General features: G+C 38.0%; 1 long non-coding RNA gene across 1 annotated transcript in view; it reads left to right on the top strand.

Moving 5' to 3' along the window:
- Nucleotides 1-15,963, top strand: part of LOC138738812 (uncharacterized) — a 37,948-nt gene that overhangs the window by 5,460 nt on the left and 16,525 nt on the right. Inside the window, exon 3 of the long non-coding RNA XR_011341786.1 lies at nt 863-896. This is a non-coding gene — a long non-coding RNA (uncharacterized lncRNA). The remainder of the gene's footprint in view (nt 1-862; nt 897-15,963) is intronic.

Raw genomic sequence — 15,963 nt, 5'->3', positions numbered from 1 at the left:
AATTGATTTACATTTTCTCATTAACTGCAATGGGGCTGAAAATCAAATTGGGAACTAGTTCAAATAACACTGAACAAATGAACATCCCATTTTATTTTTCAGTCTTATAGGCAGTGTAGACATTTTTTCTGCTGAAGGAAAGTTAATGGACATCTTTGAAATAATGAAGGGTTTCAATAGAAGGGATAGGGAGATATTATTTTCACTTTTTGGAAAGAGAATAATGAGAGGCCATCATTTTAAGACAGTCATCAAGAAATTCAGCAGAAATTGCTTTATTTAGAGAGCAGTGGCAACGTGTAACCTACAATGAGGCAAACCAGTTGAAATTAATAACAAAGAGACATGCATACAAGTGAAAGGAGAAAAGGAGATTGTGTTGATAGATTTAGCCTAGAAATATTGGATGGGGGTTTAAATGGTACATTAATATTGCTTGGATTGGTTAGGCCATACATCTGACACAATCCATTTTCCTTAAGATCATTTACCATAATACAAGTTTTGTCATTATTTTCATACATTATTACAATTTTAACACTAATATTTATTTATTTCCTCTATTAATTAATGATATTTATGGCATGATCCAAGTAAGCATTTCACAATGAGGCTATTGGAGTTCAGCAGATTTAAAAGTTTTCGATAACACTATTCATGTGGCATAGCTCATTTCAGATCTGGAACAAAAACAGTGATCAGCATGTGTTCACCTCTGATTTGATTAAGATTTTATTAAATATTTGTACATTTAATTCAATTTGTTTCAATGTATTGATATTGTCTTATGATTAATTACCAAATTGTATTAATAGATATTTCCCTCAATTTCCCCTGAATAATGAATTTGCTTTACATGTAGCATTTTACTTGGAAGACCAGAATATTGCAATTCTGTGAGTAAAATATAATAATTGTATGCATCATAATATTCTGCATGGACATTGATAGAAACCACTGATAGAGTTAGTGATAGAAATATTCTCAGCAGTTGTGTTCCCCAGAGTTGTGGAAGGAACAATTTGCATGTGACATTCTTACTGAGCAATACTTTTGTAATTGTTTATGCTCTAATGTTGTCTATTATCTGTGATAAATGTTTCAAATTGCACACTTCAATCACTGATTCATGTGGATGAAAATTGCTCTAACTAAACAAAAGATGCCACTTTGCAGAGCACATTTGACTAATCAGTGGTCATTGGGGTCCACATTTCACTGACTCTCTCACTGATTTATTGTTTCTAATCTGACCACAAAATAAGTATAAACGGCTCGAGGAATGGTGTGGGCTCAAATTCATGGGAAATTGATACCAGTATTGGGGAAGAAAGGAACTGTTCAAAGGGGATGGGCTCCATCTGAACAGTGATGTGATCTGGATCCTGACTAATTGCATAACTAGGTCTTTAAATAGTAGGGCTAGGTTCAACAGATTGGAGAGGGATGGATGAAGTAAAAGAGAAGAGTGTGGATAAGGTGAAAGCAAAAGTTAAAAAACAGAGAAGTAAGAGCAAAGTGTTTAAAAGTCAAGAGCAAAAGAAGCAAAGGTTTACCAGATTTTAAAAGCACAAAGAGTATAAGGGAACTTTATCTAAATACCCGTAGCATTTGAAAGAATGTCAGGGAACTTGCGGTACAAATCAGTAAAAAGGGGCATGATTTAGAGGCCATTACAGAAAGATGGATGCAAGGTGAGGAGAACTGGGAATTAAATATCCAAGGATATCAAGTAATATGGAAGGACAGACAGGAAGGTAAGGGAGGTGGGGTAGCGCCCTTAGTTAAGGATGAGATCAAGATGATAGTGAAAGATGATATACGATCTAAGGAACAAAATGTTGAATCCATCTGTGTAGAGATTAGGAAAAGTAAGGGGAAAAACATCACTAGTGGTTGTTATCTATTGGCTGCCCAATAATAACATTACAGTGGGACAGGCAATAAACCAAGAAGCATTTAAAGATGGAACAGGAGTTACTGTGTGGGACTTTAACATGTACATCGACTGGGTGAATCAGGTTGGTCGAGGCAACCTTGAGGGGGACTTCATAGAATGCATACATGATGGTTTTTTTAGAACAACATGTTTACTGAACCTACAAGGGAACATGATATCTTGGTTCTGGTCCTGTGCAATGAGACAGGTAAAATCAGCAATCTTGTAGTTAGGGATCCTCTTGAAAAGAATGATCACAGTATGAATGAGTTTATCATATAACAAATGAAGGGTCCAACAGTTCTGACTAAAATGAGTGTATTATGCTGAAACAAGGGAAACTACAAGGGGGTGAGGGAGGAGTTGGCCAGGGTAGACTGGAAATGCAGGATATATGAAGGGTCGTTTGAGGAACAGTGGAAGACTTGCAAGAGATTTTTCATAGTGCTAACAAAAAGTATATTCCAGTTAAAAACAAGGACAGTGAGACTGGGGAGAGACAGCCTTGGATAACTAAGGAATTAAAGGAAAGCATCAAAGTTAAAGCTCATGTGCACAAAGTTGCTGGGAAAGGTAGGAAGCTAGAAAATTGGGAAAACTTTAAAAAGCAACAAAGACCCACAAAGCAAGTAAAAAAGAGGGAAGATAGATTATGAAAAAATGATTTGCATAAAATATAAAAATGGACAGTAAAAGTTTTTTATAATTATATAAAGTGGCTAAGATGAATGTTGGCCCCTTGGAGAATGAGGCGGGGGAATTGATCTTTACCAGAATCTTTTTCACAGGCTATTATAACAGTAATTCTTAAAAATAAAGATAAGGACCCTTTGAATCCTGGGTCTTATAGGCCAATTTCATTATTAAATGTTGATTATAAGCTTTTGACTAAGATTTTGGCTAATAGGTTAGTGCAATTTTTACCAAAGTTGATTCACATTGATCAAGCGGGTTTTATTAAGGGTAGATATTCTGCTGATAATGTAATTACATTAATTAGTTTAATTAAAATTTCACGGGAGAAATCCAACTTATCAATTGTCTTATCATTAAATGCCGAAAAGGCATTTAATAGGGCAGAATGGAGTTTTTTTATTTAAAATGTTGGAAAAATTTTGGTTTGAACCAATGTTTATAAGTTGGATTCAGGCAATATATAAACAACCAAAAGCTAAAATTATGACAAATGGGCTTTTATCTGAATCTTTTAATTTACAAGAACTACTAGACAGGGTTTCCCTCTGTCACCAGCATTATTTTCATTGGTGATTGAACCTTTAGCATAATTAATAAGGCAGGAAAAGGATATAAAGGGTATTAAAACAGGACTGGATGAATTTAAGATTAGTTTGTTTGTGGATGATGTGTTGATTTATTTAACAGAATCACAAGAAACACAAGAAAAGTTAAAACAATATGGAGAATTATTGGGATATAAAGTGATTTGGAATAAGAGTGAACTTATACCAGTGTTTAAAGCTGATTATTCTGTTTGTAAAGGAGTAGTACCTTTTAAATGGACTGATCAAATTAACTATCTAGGTATTAAAATAGTCATATAAATCATTTATATGCTTTAAATTATTTGCCATTATTTTGTGTAATTAAAGAGGATTTAATTAAATGGAAAGACTTACTGATAACTTTAGTTGGTAGAGTGAATTGTATAAAAATGAATACATTTCCTAGATTTCAGTATTTTTTCAAACTATTCTTTGTAATATTCTTAAAAAGTTTTTTAAAGATTTGAATACAGTAGTTAGAATTTTCTTTATGGAAAGGTAAATTGGCAAGAGTTTCTATTCATACATTAACATGAGACTATGAATTAGGGAGATTACAACTTCCAAACTTTTTTAATTACTAAAGGCCGCTCAGTTAAAATTTATTAATAGAATGTTTGATCTTGATAGTCCTTTGACTTGGAATTTAAAATTGGAATAGAATTTAAAAGAATTAGTGAAGATAGAAAGAATCAATTTGTTTATAAATGGAATGTTAAATTGTTAAGTTCTTATAAGTCACCAATTTTATCTCATTTAATGGATATTTGGGATGGGATAAATAAAGAAATTGGTATTCAAGATAAAATATCTAGATATACTCCTTTGTAACAGAGTAAACCTTTTCCTTTCATGGTTAATAATTACCTTCTTAAGATTTGAGATCAGAAAAGGATTAAAATGGTAAATAATTGCTATGAATTAGATCGATTTCTTTCATTTGAAAGAATGAAAGAAAGATATAAAATACAAATTCAGACTCTTTTTTGTTATTATAAAATTAAATCGATGGTAAGAATTTGATTCTTCCAAAAGAGTTGAAATTTGAAATTTTGAAATATTGGTTCGTGATGGAGGGAATAAAGAATTTATTTCTGAAATGCATAAATTATTGCAACGGAAAATGTCTAAAATTGATTTGCATAAATCAAGACTCAAATGGGAGAAAAACTTTGGAGTTGATTTGGATAGAGATTATTGGAAGACTATTATGACAAAAATTATAAATGTCTGGTATTGACTTGTAACATAATTTTATACATCAATTATATTTAATTCCTGAGAGTTTAAAAAGATATAATTTGTTTTTTTTTTCTGATTTGTGTATTTGATGTAATGTGGTGCACTTTTACATTCAGTATGGTCTTGTGATAAGGGCCTTTTTGGTCTCAGGTTAAAGATTGTTTACATGAAATTTTGAAAATAAAATTTTCTTTAGACTCATAACTTTTTTTAACTGGTAACACAAGTGGACTTTGTTTGGTATATAAATTGTATAAATTTCAAATAGCTTTTCTGAGACTGGCATTAGCAGTGGCAAGGAAATATATAGCAAGTTTGTGGAAAGATCCGATAAAACTTAGTTTACAGAGATGGAATTCAGAATTAAGGTCCTGTATTCCATTGGAGAAGATAATGTATAATTTGAGGGTTAAATATAATTTTTAAGAAGATTTGGAGCCCATATCTGAATTATTTTAATTGGGGTTTCTTTATTCCACTATGCATTAATTTTTGTTTTGGTGTTCTTCTCTTTTGCTTTTTCTTTTTTTCTATTAGTGGTTAGTTAGAATATGTGGGGTAGAGATGGGAGGAGGGGGTGTATTATTGTAGGGGTTAGGGGTGGTTAGAAGGGTTTTTTGTTTTTTTTATATATAAACCATGTTAACTTTAAGGATATATTTGTATTATTGGTTTAATCATGGTTGCTTATATTTTAAATAAATATTCAAAAAAAGGGGGGAATTGATATTAGATAATGATGAAATTACTGTGGCTTTGAATGACAATTTTATGTTGATCTTAACGGTGGAGGACACATTGACCATGCCAAAGACAAATGTTATGGATGTGATGGGAGATGAGGACCGAGATGCAATAGCTATCATTAAAGAGATAGTACTGATCAAACTTCTGAGTCTAAAGATAGATAAATCTCCTAGTCCTGATGGAATGCATCCCAGGGAACTGAAAGAAATGGCAGAATTTATAGTTGAGGCTTTGTTGAATATTTACCAACATTTTCTGGACTCTGGACAGGTCCTGGAGGATTAGAAGATGGCAAATGGCATGCCAACATTTAAAAAAGGATGTAGGCAAAAGGCAGGGACCTATCAGCCAGTTCATTTAACATCTGTAATTGGGAAAACGCTTGAAGTTATCATTTAAGTAGAAATAGTGAAGCATCTGGAGTGAAATAGATCCATCAGGCAGATGCAGCATTCAACAAAGGCAGGTCCTAATTGATGAAATTACTGGAGTTTCGTGAGGATATAAAGATGTGCAGTACCAAAAGTCTCAGCGTACTTGATCACTGCTCCACCAACATAAGGAAGGTTTACTCTTCTTTCCTAAGACCACATTTTGGCAAGTTGAATCAGCTTCATAGAGACAGAGCTTAAAAAGAGAGACTCTGGAGATCAGGACAGCTAGAAGGTGGTGCAGAATGCTGAAGAACAGTTACAAGACTTCCTTGAGTCAGCGGATTGGGCAGTGTTTGAGGACACAGATGAGGATCTGAATTATTACACCAGGGCTCTCAGAGACTTTTATCAAAAACCTGCAGATGAGTGTGCCCACATAAATCCTTTAGGGCATTCTGCAACCAGAAGCCTTGGATGAACAATGTAATTCAGAACTTGCTGAAAGCCAGATCACAGGCATTTAGGTCCGGAGATCCAAATAAATACAGAAGGAACACATATGACTGACGAAAAGCTATCTCCTGGGTGAAGTGGAGATTCTGGGTGAAAATGGAAACAACAAAGGACAGTCGATAGCTGTGGCAAGGCCTAAATGACATAAGCTACAGTCGCACACACCAAAGCTTCACTCCAAGAGGAACTCAATGCCTTCTATGCCTGATTTGACAACAGTAAAAGGGAAGAAACATCCCTTTGTACCCCCATATCCCCTGATGACACTGTCCTGTCCACATTTGAGAATGACATGCGTGCTGCCTTCTGGAATGTGAATCTGAGGATTCAGATCCTGTCCAAATAAAGCATCAGCCGAGTATTAAATATCTGTGGTGACCACTTACCAATGTATTTACAGATTTTTTTTCAACATCTCACTGCAGCAGTGTATGGTGCCCATCTGTTTCAAATAGGCATCAATTATACCAGTGCCCAAGAAGAGCGTAGTAGCCTGCCTTAATGACTATCAACCAGTAGCTCTTACATCAGCAGTGATGAAATGGTTTGAAAGGCTAGTGTTGAAGCATATCAGCTCCAGTCTGAGCTATGACATGGATCCATTTCAGTTCACCTATCGTAGCATCGTAGCCATTTCACTGGCTCTATGCAAGCCTTTAGAACACCTGGACAATAAAGATACATTCATCAGGACTACAGACTCTTTAATTCATCAGGACTACAGACTCTGTACTACAGTACAGCATTTAGCAACATCATCTCTTCAAAACTGATCAGCAAACTCCAAGACCTGGGACTCAACACACCACTGTGTAATTGGATGCTGAATTTCCTCACCTCCAGACCACAATTGTGAGGATTAGTAAGAACATCTTCTCCACAATCTCCATCAGCACTGGAGCACTGGAGCACCCTACTCTACTCACTTTATACCTATGACCGTGTGGCTCAGTACAACAATGACAGCATCTACAGATTTGCCAGTGATACCAAGGTCATGGGTTGTATAATTTAAAAAAAGCAATGAATCAGCATTGAAGAAGAGATTGAAAAATTGGCCTAATGGTGCACCAACAACAACGTTGCACTCAATGTCACCAAAACCAAGGAGTTGATTGTTCACTTCAGGAAGGGAAAACCAGAGGTATACAATCTGGTGATCAGTGGAGGATCAGAGGCAGAGAGGGTGAGCAAATTAAAGTTCTTGGGAATCACTATATTGGAGGATCTTTCCTAGACCCAACACACCAGTGGCATCATGAAGAAAGCACGTCAGCGCCTCTACTTCTTCAGGAGTTTGTGAAGGTTTGGTACAAGACCAGAAATTTATATAGAGGTGTGGTGGAAAGTGTGCTGACCGGCTGGATCATGGTCTGGTATGCGGACATGAATACCCCTGAGTATTTTTCTTTGGCTTGGCTTCGTGGACGAAGATTTATGGAGGGGGTAAAAAGTCCACGTCAGCTGCAGGCTCGTTTGTGGCTGACAAGTCCGATGCGGGACAGGCAGACACGATTGCAGCGGTTGCAGGGTAAAATTGGTTGGTTGGGGTTGGGTGTTGGGTTTTTCCTCCTTTGCCTTTTGTCAGTGAGGTGGGCTCTGCGGTCTTCTTCCAAAATGCAGTGGACATACCCAAGGGAATCTGAAATCGAAATTCTTCTTAAAAATTAAAATTGAACCCGTATTCACCACTTCAGCTGGCAACTCATTCCCCAGTCCCACCACACTCTGTGAGAAGTTCCCCCTAATGTTCCCCCTAAACTTTCCTCCTTTCACCTTTAACCTATGTCACCTACCATCAGTGTAAAAACCCTACTTACATTTACTCTATCTTGACCCCTCATAATTTTAAATACTTTTATCAAATGCATGCTCATTCTTCTGCGCTCCCGGGAATAAAGTCCTAACATGTTTAACCTTTACCTGTAACTCAGTTCCTGAACTCCAGTCAACATGCTAGTACATCTTCTCTGCTCTCTTTCAATCTTATTGCTAACTTTCCTGTAGTTAGGTGACCAAACCTGCATACAATACTCCAAATTTTGCCTCACCAATGACTTATAAAATTTTCCCATAATATCCCATCTTCTATACATGATAGTAAATAACAAAAATCTGTAGACACCATGGTTGAATTAAAAACACAAAATGCTGGAAAAGCTCAGCAGGTCAAACAGTGTCCTTTGTGAAACAAATGTGGAAATATATAACCACTCAATGCTTTGATTTATGAAGGCCAATATGCCAAAAGCTCTCTTTACTATCCTATCTCTCCGTGCCACCAATTTCAGGGAATTATCTATCTGTATTTCCAGATTCCTCTGTTCTACTGCACTACTAAGTGTCCTACCATTGACCATATATGTCCTACCTTGGTTTGTTCTTCCAGAAAGCAGTACCTCACACTTGACTGCATTAAATTTATTCTGTTATTTTTCAGCCCATTTTCTCAGCTGGTCCAGATCCCTCTGCAAGCTTTGAAAGCCTTCCATACTGTCCACAACACCTCCAATCTTTGTGTCATCTGCAAATTTCCTGATCTAATTTACCACTTTGTTGTCTATTCTAGATCTAGACATAGATAACAAACGACAATGGTCCCAGCACTGATCTCTGAGGCACACTACTAGTCACTAGTCAGAAGTCACAGGTCCCAGCCATTGACAAATTCAGTTCACTACTTCACCATGAATCCCTAGCATCTGAACCTTTCTGAGTACCTCCCATGTGGTACCTTGTCAAAGACTTTATTAAAGTCCATGTAGATGGGAGGAACTGAATGGTCAGAGTTAACATTTAACATTTCACACAAGCACCTTCACAACACAAGTTACACCCCAGTGACAATTCGATACATTGGGAAGGTTTGTCTCAGTCTGTTCCAGATTCAATGCATTTGCAAAGGCACTATGATTTTGCAAGAGAACCAATCTGACTGCTGAAGAGAAAGCAGATTTTTGAAGCAGCTCTTGTGGTCAGCCATTTTGTGGACTTCAGAGCAAAGCATGTTCTGTGAATGACTGGGCCTTTTTGGTGGATTGACCTGTGTCAGGAGGGTCTTTTGGGAAGCAAAGTACTTTATTGTGATTGTGACTAACAGTGAAGATCATTTGGAGAGACTAGTACCGGGGTGTTGGAAGCTCTGTGGAGTCCGTCCAGTTCGAGTCTTTCCTACAAATGAACAGGAGTGTTATTACTACAGCTCATGTGGATGGACATTTGTTCAAAAGCAACACAAGGAGAAGTTGTGAGTCTGTGGCAGCCACAACTCCAGTCTCCCCATCAGTTCAACATTAATTCTGGGCATCAAATTTCAAAGGCCTACAATTCAACACTGAATTTAAAAGAATGAACTTTGAAGTAACTTTCTGGATTTTGGCCTGGACTGTAATGGTTTGGGTATATCACTCACACACACACACACACACACACACACACACACACACACACACACACACACACACACACACACACACACACACACACACACACACACACACACACACACTAGTACACCTGTGCATAGTTGGGGATAGATTTTGTGTTAGGGATAATTTAAGAGTTAAGACTCTAAGTTAAGTGTAAGAAATAAACATGACAAACCCACATAAATATCCAAATATAAGTTTTATGCTTTTGTGTGAGTGTCTTGGTCATTGTGTGTTAGTATAATTAGTTTGGTGTTAAATGTTTACTGTCAGGGTGAAGAGTTTAAAAAAAGAAACACTCAAACTCCATGAGAGGACTGTAACGAATTAAAAAATACGAAATGTAATTAACGTGGATATCATTGATAATGAGTTGATAATGTTAGAGTTTGGTAAAGCATCTCAACCCAATGCCCAGACCTATCCTTCTCTGTAACTAAATTGAAACTAATGGCATTATGATCACTGGACCCAAAATGTACCCCTATACATACTTCTATAACCTGTCCTGTCTCGTTCCCTAAAAGGAGATCCAGTATTGCACTCTTTCTAGTTGGTTCCTCAATATATATTGATTTAGAAAACTTTCCTTAACCTATTTGATAAACTCCAAGTCACCATCCTTTTTACAATACAGCAGTACAAGTCAATATGTGGAAAGTTAAAATTTCTACTATCACAAACAGACAGTTCTCTGCAGCTGTCTGTAATCTCAATACAGGTTCACAATACTTTATTCAGAACCCTTAAGGGACAGTGTGTTCCAAATTTCAGATTTTTCCGGATTTCAGAACAAATGCCAGCTGCTCCAGATTTAAGCCCACCCGAATTGTGCTTCCATATCCACCCCATCCACCTGAGTCGCGCTCCCATCTCTCTCTCTCTCTCTCTCCCTCTCTCCCTCCCTCCTTCCCTCCACTGTACCAGAACCAGGTTTCATTTTAGATGTCCAGATAAAGGATTGTATACCTGTACAAATTTACTCCTCCGATTCTCTCTGACTATTGGGTAGTCTATAATACAACCCTGTGAGTGTGGCCATACCTTTCCCGTTACTCAGTTCCACCCATACAGCCTCAGTAGATGAGCGCTCTGGTCTCTCCTGCCTGAGCACAGCTGTGATATTTTCCCTGATGAGCAATGCCATTTCTCTCTCTTTTATTCCTCCCTTTCTATCATGTCTGAAGCAAAGGAAGCCCAGAACATTGAGTTGCCAGAACTTATACATAAGATAAGAAAGCAAGCTATTAGCATGGATAGAGGATTGATTAACCAATAGAAAGCAGAGAGTTGCAACACAGGGATGTTTTTCCCCGGTTGACAATCATAGGTGAACGAGGTGCCACAAGGGTCGGTGCAGTACCCACAACTGTTCACGATGTGCATTAATGATCTGAAAGAGGGGACAGAGTATAGTGTATCTAAGTCTCCCTGAAGGTAGAAACTCACGTGAATAGGGTGGTGAAGAAGGCTTTTAGTATGCTGGCCTTTATCAATCATTGCATGGAATATAGGAGTTGGGAGGTGATGTTGAGATTGTATAAGACGTTGGTGTGGCCTAATTTGGAGTTCTGTGTGCAGTTCTGGTCACCTAATTATAGGAAGGATATAAACAGAGTGGAGAGAGTGCAGAGAAGGTTTACCAGAATGTTACCTGGGTTTAAGCATCTAGAGTATAGTGAGAGACTGGACAGATTAGGTCTTTATTCTTTGGAGCGTAGAAGGTTGAGAAGGGATATGATAGAAGTATTTAAGATTATGAAAGGGATAGACAGAGTGGATGTGGATAGACTATTTCCGTTAAGAGGAGGAAAGATTAAAACAAGAGGACATGAGTTAAGAATTAAGGGGCAGAGATTTAGAGGTAACATGAGGGGGAACTTCTTTACTCAGAGAGTGGTAGCCATGTGAAATGAGCTTCTGGGAGAAATAGTGGCGGCGGAGTCAATTGTATTATTTAAGAAAAGGTTGGACAGGTATATGGATGAGAAGAAGATGGAGGGTTATGGGCATTGTGCAGGGAGGTGGGACTAGAGAGGGGTGTTTGGTTCGGTGCGGACTAGAAGGCCCTAATGGCCTGTTTCCGTGCTGTAATTGTTATGTTATATGTTATGTTATGTCACTAAATTGAGTGGAAAAGCAACGTGCAGAGAAATATAGAGAGGTTAAGTGAATGGGCAAGGGTCTGCTGGATAGAGTACAATGTGAGTAAACAGGAGGTTATCCACTTTGGAACCAAAAGTGGAAGATCATATGATTATTTAAATGGAAAGCGATTGCAGCATTCTGGCATGGAGAAGGACTTGGGAGTGCTTGTGCATGAATTCCAAAAGGTTGGTTTGCAGCAGGCTATCAAGAAAGTAAATGGAATGTTTACCTTCATTGCTAGAAGTATTGAATTTAAGAGCAGGGAAGTTGCAACTGTACAAGGTACTGGTGAGGCTGTATCTGGAGTACTGTGTGCAATTCTGATCTCTTTACTTGAGGATGGATGCACTGGCTTTAGAGACAGTGCAGAGGAAATTCACCAGGTTGATTCCAGAGATGATGGGGTTAGCCTATGTGGAGAGATTGAGTCATCTGGGACTGTACTCACTGGTATTTAGAAGAATGAGAGGGAATCTTATACAAACATATAAAATTATGATAGTCACAGATAAGGTAGAGGTAGGTATTGGTGGGGGAGACTAGAACTAGCGGAGATAGATTTAAGATCCAGGGTAATATATTTAGAATGGAGATGAGGAGAAACTGCTTTTCCCAGACAGTGGTGAATCTATGGACTTCGCTGCCTATTGAAGCAGTGGAGGCAGCCTCATTCAATATGTTTAAGACAAGGTTGGATAGATTTTTACAAAGTAGAGGAATTAAAAGATATGGGGAAAAGGCAGGTAGGCAAAGATGAACTTATCTTCAGAACAGCCATGATCTCATTGAATGGCAGGGCAGGATGGTCTACTCTTGCTCCTCTTCCTGTCCTTATGTTTTTAAATGATCATACCATTTATTGTAAATTTATTTCCTCCTGCAAGCTCACACCAAGACACAAGAGCAACTTGTCCGTGAACTACTCTTTGCAGATGATGCCGCTTTAGTTGCCCATTCAGAGCCAGCTCTTCAGCGCTTGAAATCCTGTTTTGCGGAAACTGCCAAAATGTTTGGCCTGGAAGTCAGCCTGAAGAAAACTGAGGTCCTCCATCAGCCAGCTCCCCACCATGACTACCAGCCCCCCCACATCTCCATCAGGCACACAAAACTCAAAACGGTCAACCAGTTTACCTATCTCGGCTGCACCATTTCATCAGATGCAAGGATCGACAATGAGATAGACAACAGAATCACCAAGGCAAATAGCGCCTTTGGAAAAGTACACAAAAGAGTCTGGAAAAACAACCAACTGAAAAACCTCACAAAGATTAGCGTATACAGAGCCGTTGTCATACCCACACTCCTGTTCGGCTCCGAATCATGGGTCCTCTACCGGCATCACCTACAGCTCCTAGAACGCTTCCATCAGCGCTGTCTCCGCTCCATCCTCAACATTCATTGGAGCGACTTCATCACCAACATCGAGATACTCGAGATGGCAGAGGCCGACAGCATCGAATCCACGCTGCTGAAGATCAAACTGCGCTGGGTAGGTCACATCTCTAGAATGGAGGACCATAGCTTTCCCAAGATCGTGTTATATGGCGAGCTCTCCACTGGCCACAGAGACAGAGGTGCACCAAAGAAGAGGTACAAGGACTGCCTAAAGAAATCTCTTGGTGTCTGCCACATTGACCACCGCCAGTGGACTGATATCGCCTCAAACCGTGCATCTTGGCACCTCACAGTTCGGCGGGCAGCAACCTCCTTTGAAGAAGACCGCAGAGCCCACCTCACTGACAAAAGACAAATGAGGAAAAACCCAACACCCAACCCCAACCAACCAATTTTCCCTTGCAACCGTGTCTACCTGTCCCACATCGGACTTGTCAGTCACAAACGAGCCTGCAGCTGACATGGACATTACCCCTCCATAAATCTTCGTCCACAAAGCCAAGCCAAAGATTTCCTCATCCACTTCACTTTCCATGGGTAAGTTTGGTCCTCTTGCTTTCCAAAAACAATTGAACATTGTGGCTTCTTTTGCATTAGGGCAGCATGGATAGTGTATAGGGTGGCATAGATAGTGTAGAAAGTGGCACAGTTTGCATAGCTGTTAGTACAATGCTATTACAGCACCAGTGACCTGGGTTCAAATCCAGTGCTGTCTGTAAGGAGTTTGTATTTTCTCTCTGTGGTTACATGGGTTTCCACTGAGTATTCTGGTTTGCTCCTTTCAAAACATGTGGAGTTTGTAGGTCAATTGCAGTATTTGAGCGGCATGGGCGCCTGATCTGGAAAGGCCCATTACCGTGCTGTATGTCTAAATTTTAAAAATTTAAATTTAAAAATTTAATTTAAAATGTAGTTTAAATTTAAAGCTTTAATATTTTATATTGCTCTCATCTCTATAGTAATTAATTGCTTTATGAAGACAGGGGACAAACAGTTGGTTCGATCATTGCATCGTGTGCAATAAAATGTAACAATGTATCATAAACATTTCTGATGTCCCAATGAAGTGATAAGAGTATTAAAAAAAATCAAGTTTATTAATAGATTGAATGCTGATTTTTCACCCAAACTCTAAATATTAACCCAGACTTCAAAAGGAAACAGACTATTAATTTCTTTATATTTGATTTTTTTTTTGGATGTTAATTTATGTTCAATTTATTTTCTGTTACATTTATTTCTTGTTCATTTTTTTTTAATGTCACTCGACTTTATTTAATAAAAGAAAAGCAACTTAAATAATTGAGTACTTTAAAAAAAAATCAATTTGGAAACCTACTGTAGTTCCAAAATGCTTTCACAACATACAATGTCAGACATCAGGATGAAAGAGGAAATTGAAGTGCATACTAACGCTCGTTTTATCGGGTCATGATTAGCAACAGCATTCTTTTTCACAGAGATTCTGAAGTAATTTTTTTTTATTGCTGTATTTGCATGAAATGAAAGGAAGCATGCCTGAATGCCCAGGGCACAGCTGCAATAGCCTTCCCACACTTGCAGTAATGCCACCATGCCTGCCAATGGCCACACCTACCATATATTTTTCATCATGAAAGTTGAGTCTTGAAACCCTCAAAAAGCAATCAAAAGTCAGGGACTGACTTACATGCCAGATACAAAAATGAGACTTTAAATTTCTAAAAAAAAACAAACCCAACCTACAACAAATTTTCAAGCTCCCAGTATATTAGAAAGAAATTGCTCAATTTCTTGGCCACTTCTATTTACTTTTAACTTGAAACTCACTTCATATGTTCATCGTTTTGCTGGAGGATCCATGATAACAACCACCTTCTGGAAACGGCACAGTCAACATAATTATTGGGGGAGAGGGGGTCAACTTATGATAAAACCATGAAAATGAGGCTGAAAATGGAGAGCCAACATCTGAAGGTCAACTTATATGCCAAAATATACGGTCCATCCAGCACAAGGAGAACAAGACTGGATCAGCTTGCTACACACTGGTAGAAGTTGGAAGCTCACCTTTACCATAGAGAAGGCATTGTCAACAGGAGTCAAAGTCAATACTCTGCACATCCTTTTAGTCACTGTCATTTTGGCAAGTTGTATATTGGCGAGAAGCCTGCTTCTCAAACCTTCCAGCGTCTACTGAGATTCTTCAGTTCACCTGAACCTGTAAGTGATGAGACCGATCAGAATTGGTTAGATTGCAAACTGAACAAAATCCTTGGCTCATTCTGGGAATTAGCTGGAAGGAAGGGGCGAATGAAAGTGCAGAGGAGCACAGAAAGTCTTTGATAACAGAAGTTGATGCTGTTGCGAGGTTGCTTCAGTTTAATAGCATCTGTGGTGAAATGGCATTAAAGTTGGACTTCTGAAAGAAGTGCTCTCTCTACTCCATTTACTTTACATTATTATTGATATTTCACTTTTATTAGTTTCCTTTCCTTGATAAGCCTTAAATGTGTTCACCATACCAAATCACTTGAGGTAGATTGATATTCTGGATACGTACATTCATTCCAGAAATCTGGCTGAACTTGAATTATAGATTTTAATCCTTAAAACAGCTTTGACATTTTTCAATTTTGCTGAGACTGAGAAGCTGCATTTCAGCAGATAAAACAGTTCTTACCTTAATTTGCAGCTAATTTTTAAATATAAATGGCTTCAGATATGACTATTGGTATTTTATTTTTACATCCTTAATGGTTGCAGGTGTGTACCTGCATCTTGGTGACTCTTTATCTGATGTTTTTTGTTCTTTTGAATAAAAATATTATTCTGAAACTGGCATATATTATTTGTTGAAGCAAATTGGCTATTTTATCTTTTACTTATGGAAGATTACTGTGTAAAGTTTACTT

Source organism: Narcine bancroftii, chromosome 1 (assembly GCF_036971445.1).
Source record: "Narcine bancroftii isolate sNarBan1 chromosome 1, sNarBan1.hap1, whole genome shotgun sequence".
Classification (NCBI taxonomy): Eukaryota; Metazoa; Chordata; class Chondrichthyes; order Torpediniformes; family Narcinidae; genus Narcine; species Narcine bancroftii.
The sequence above is the reverse complement of the archived record's forward strand: the minus strand, read 5'-3'. Positions and strand labels throughout refer to the sequence as shown.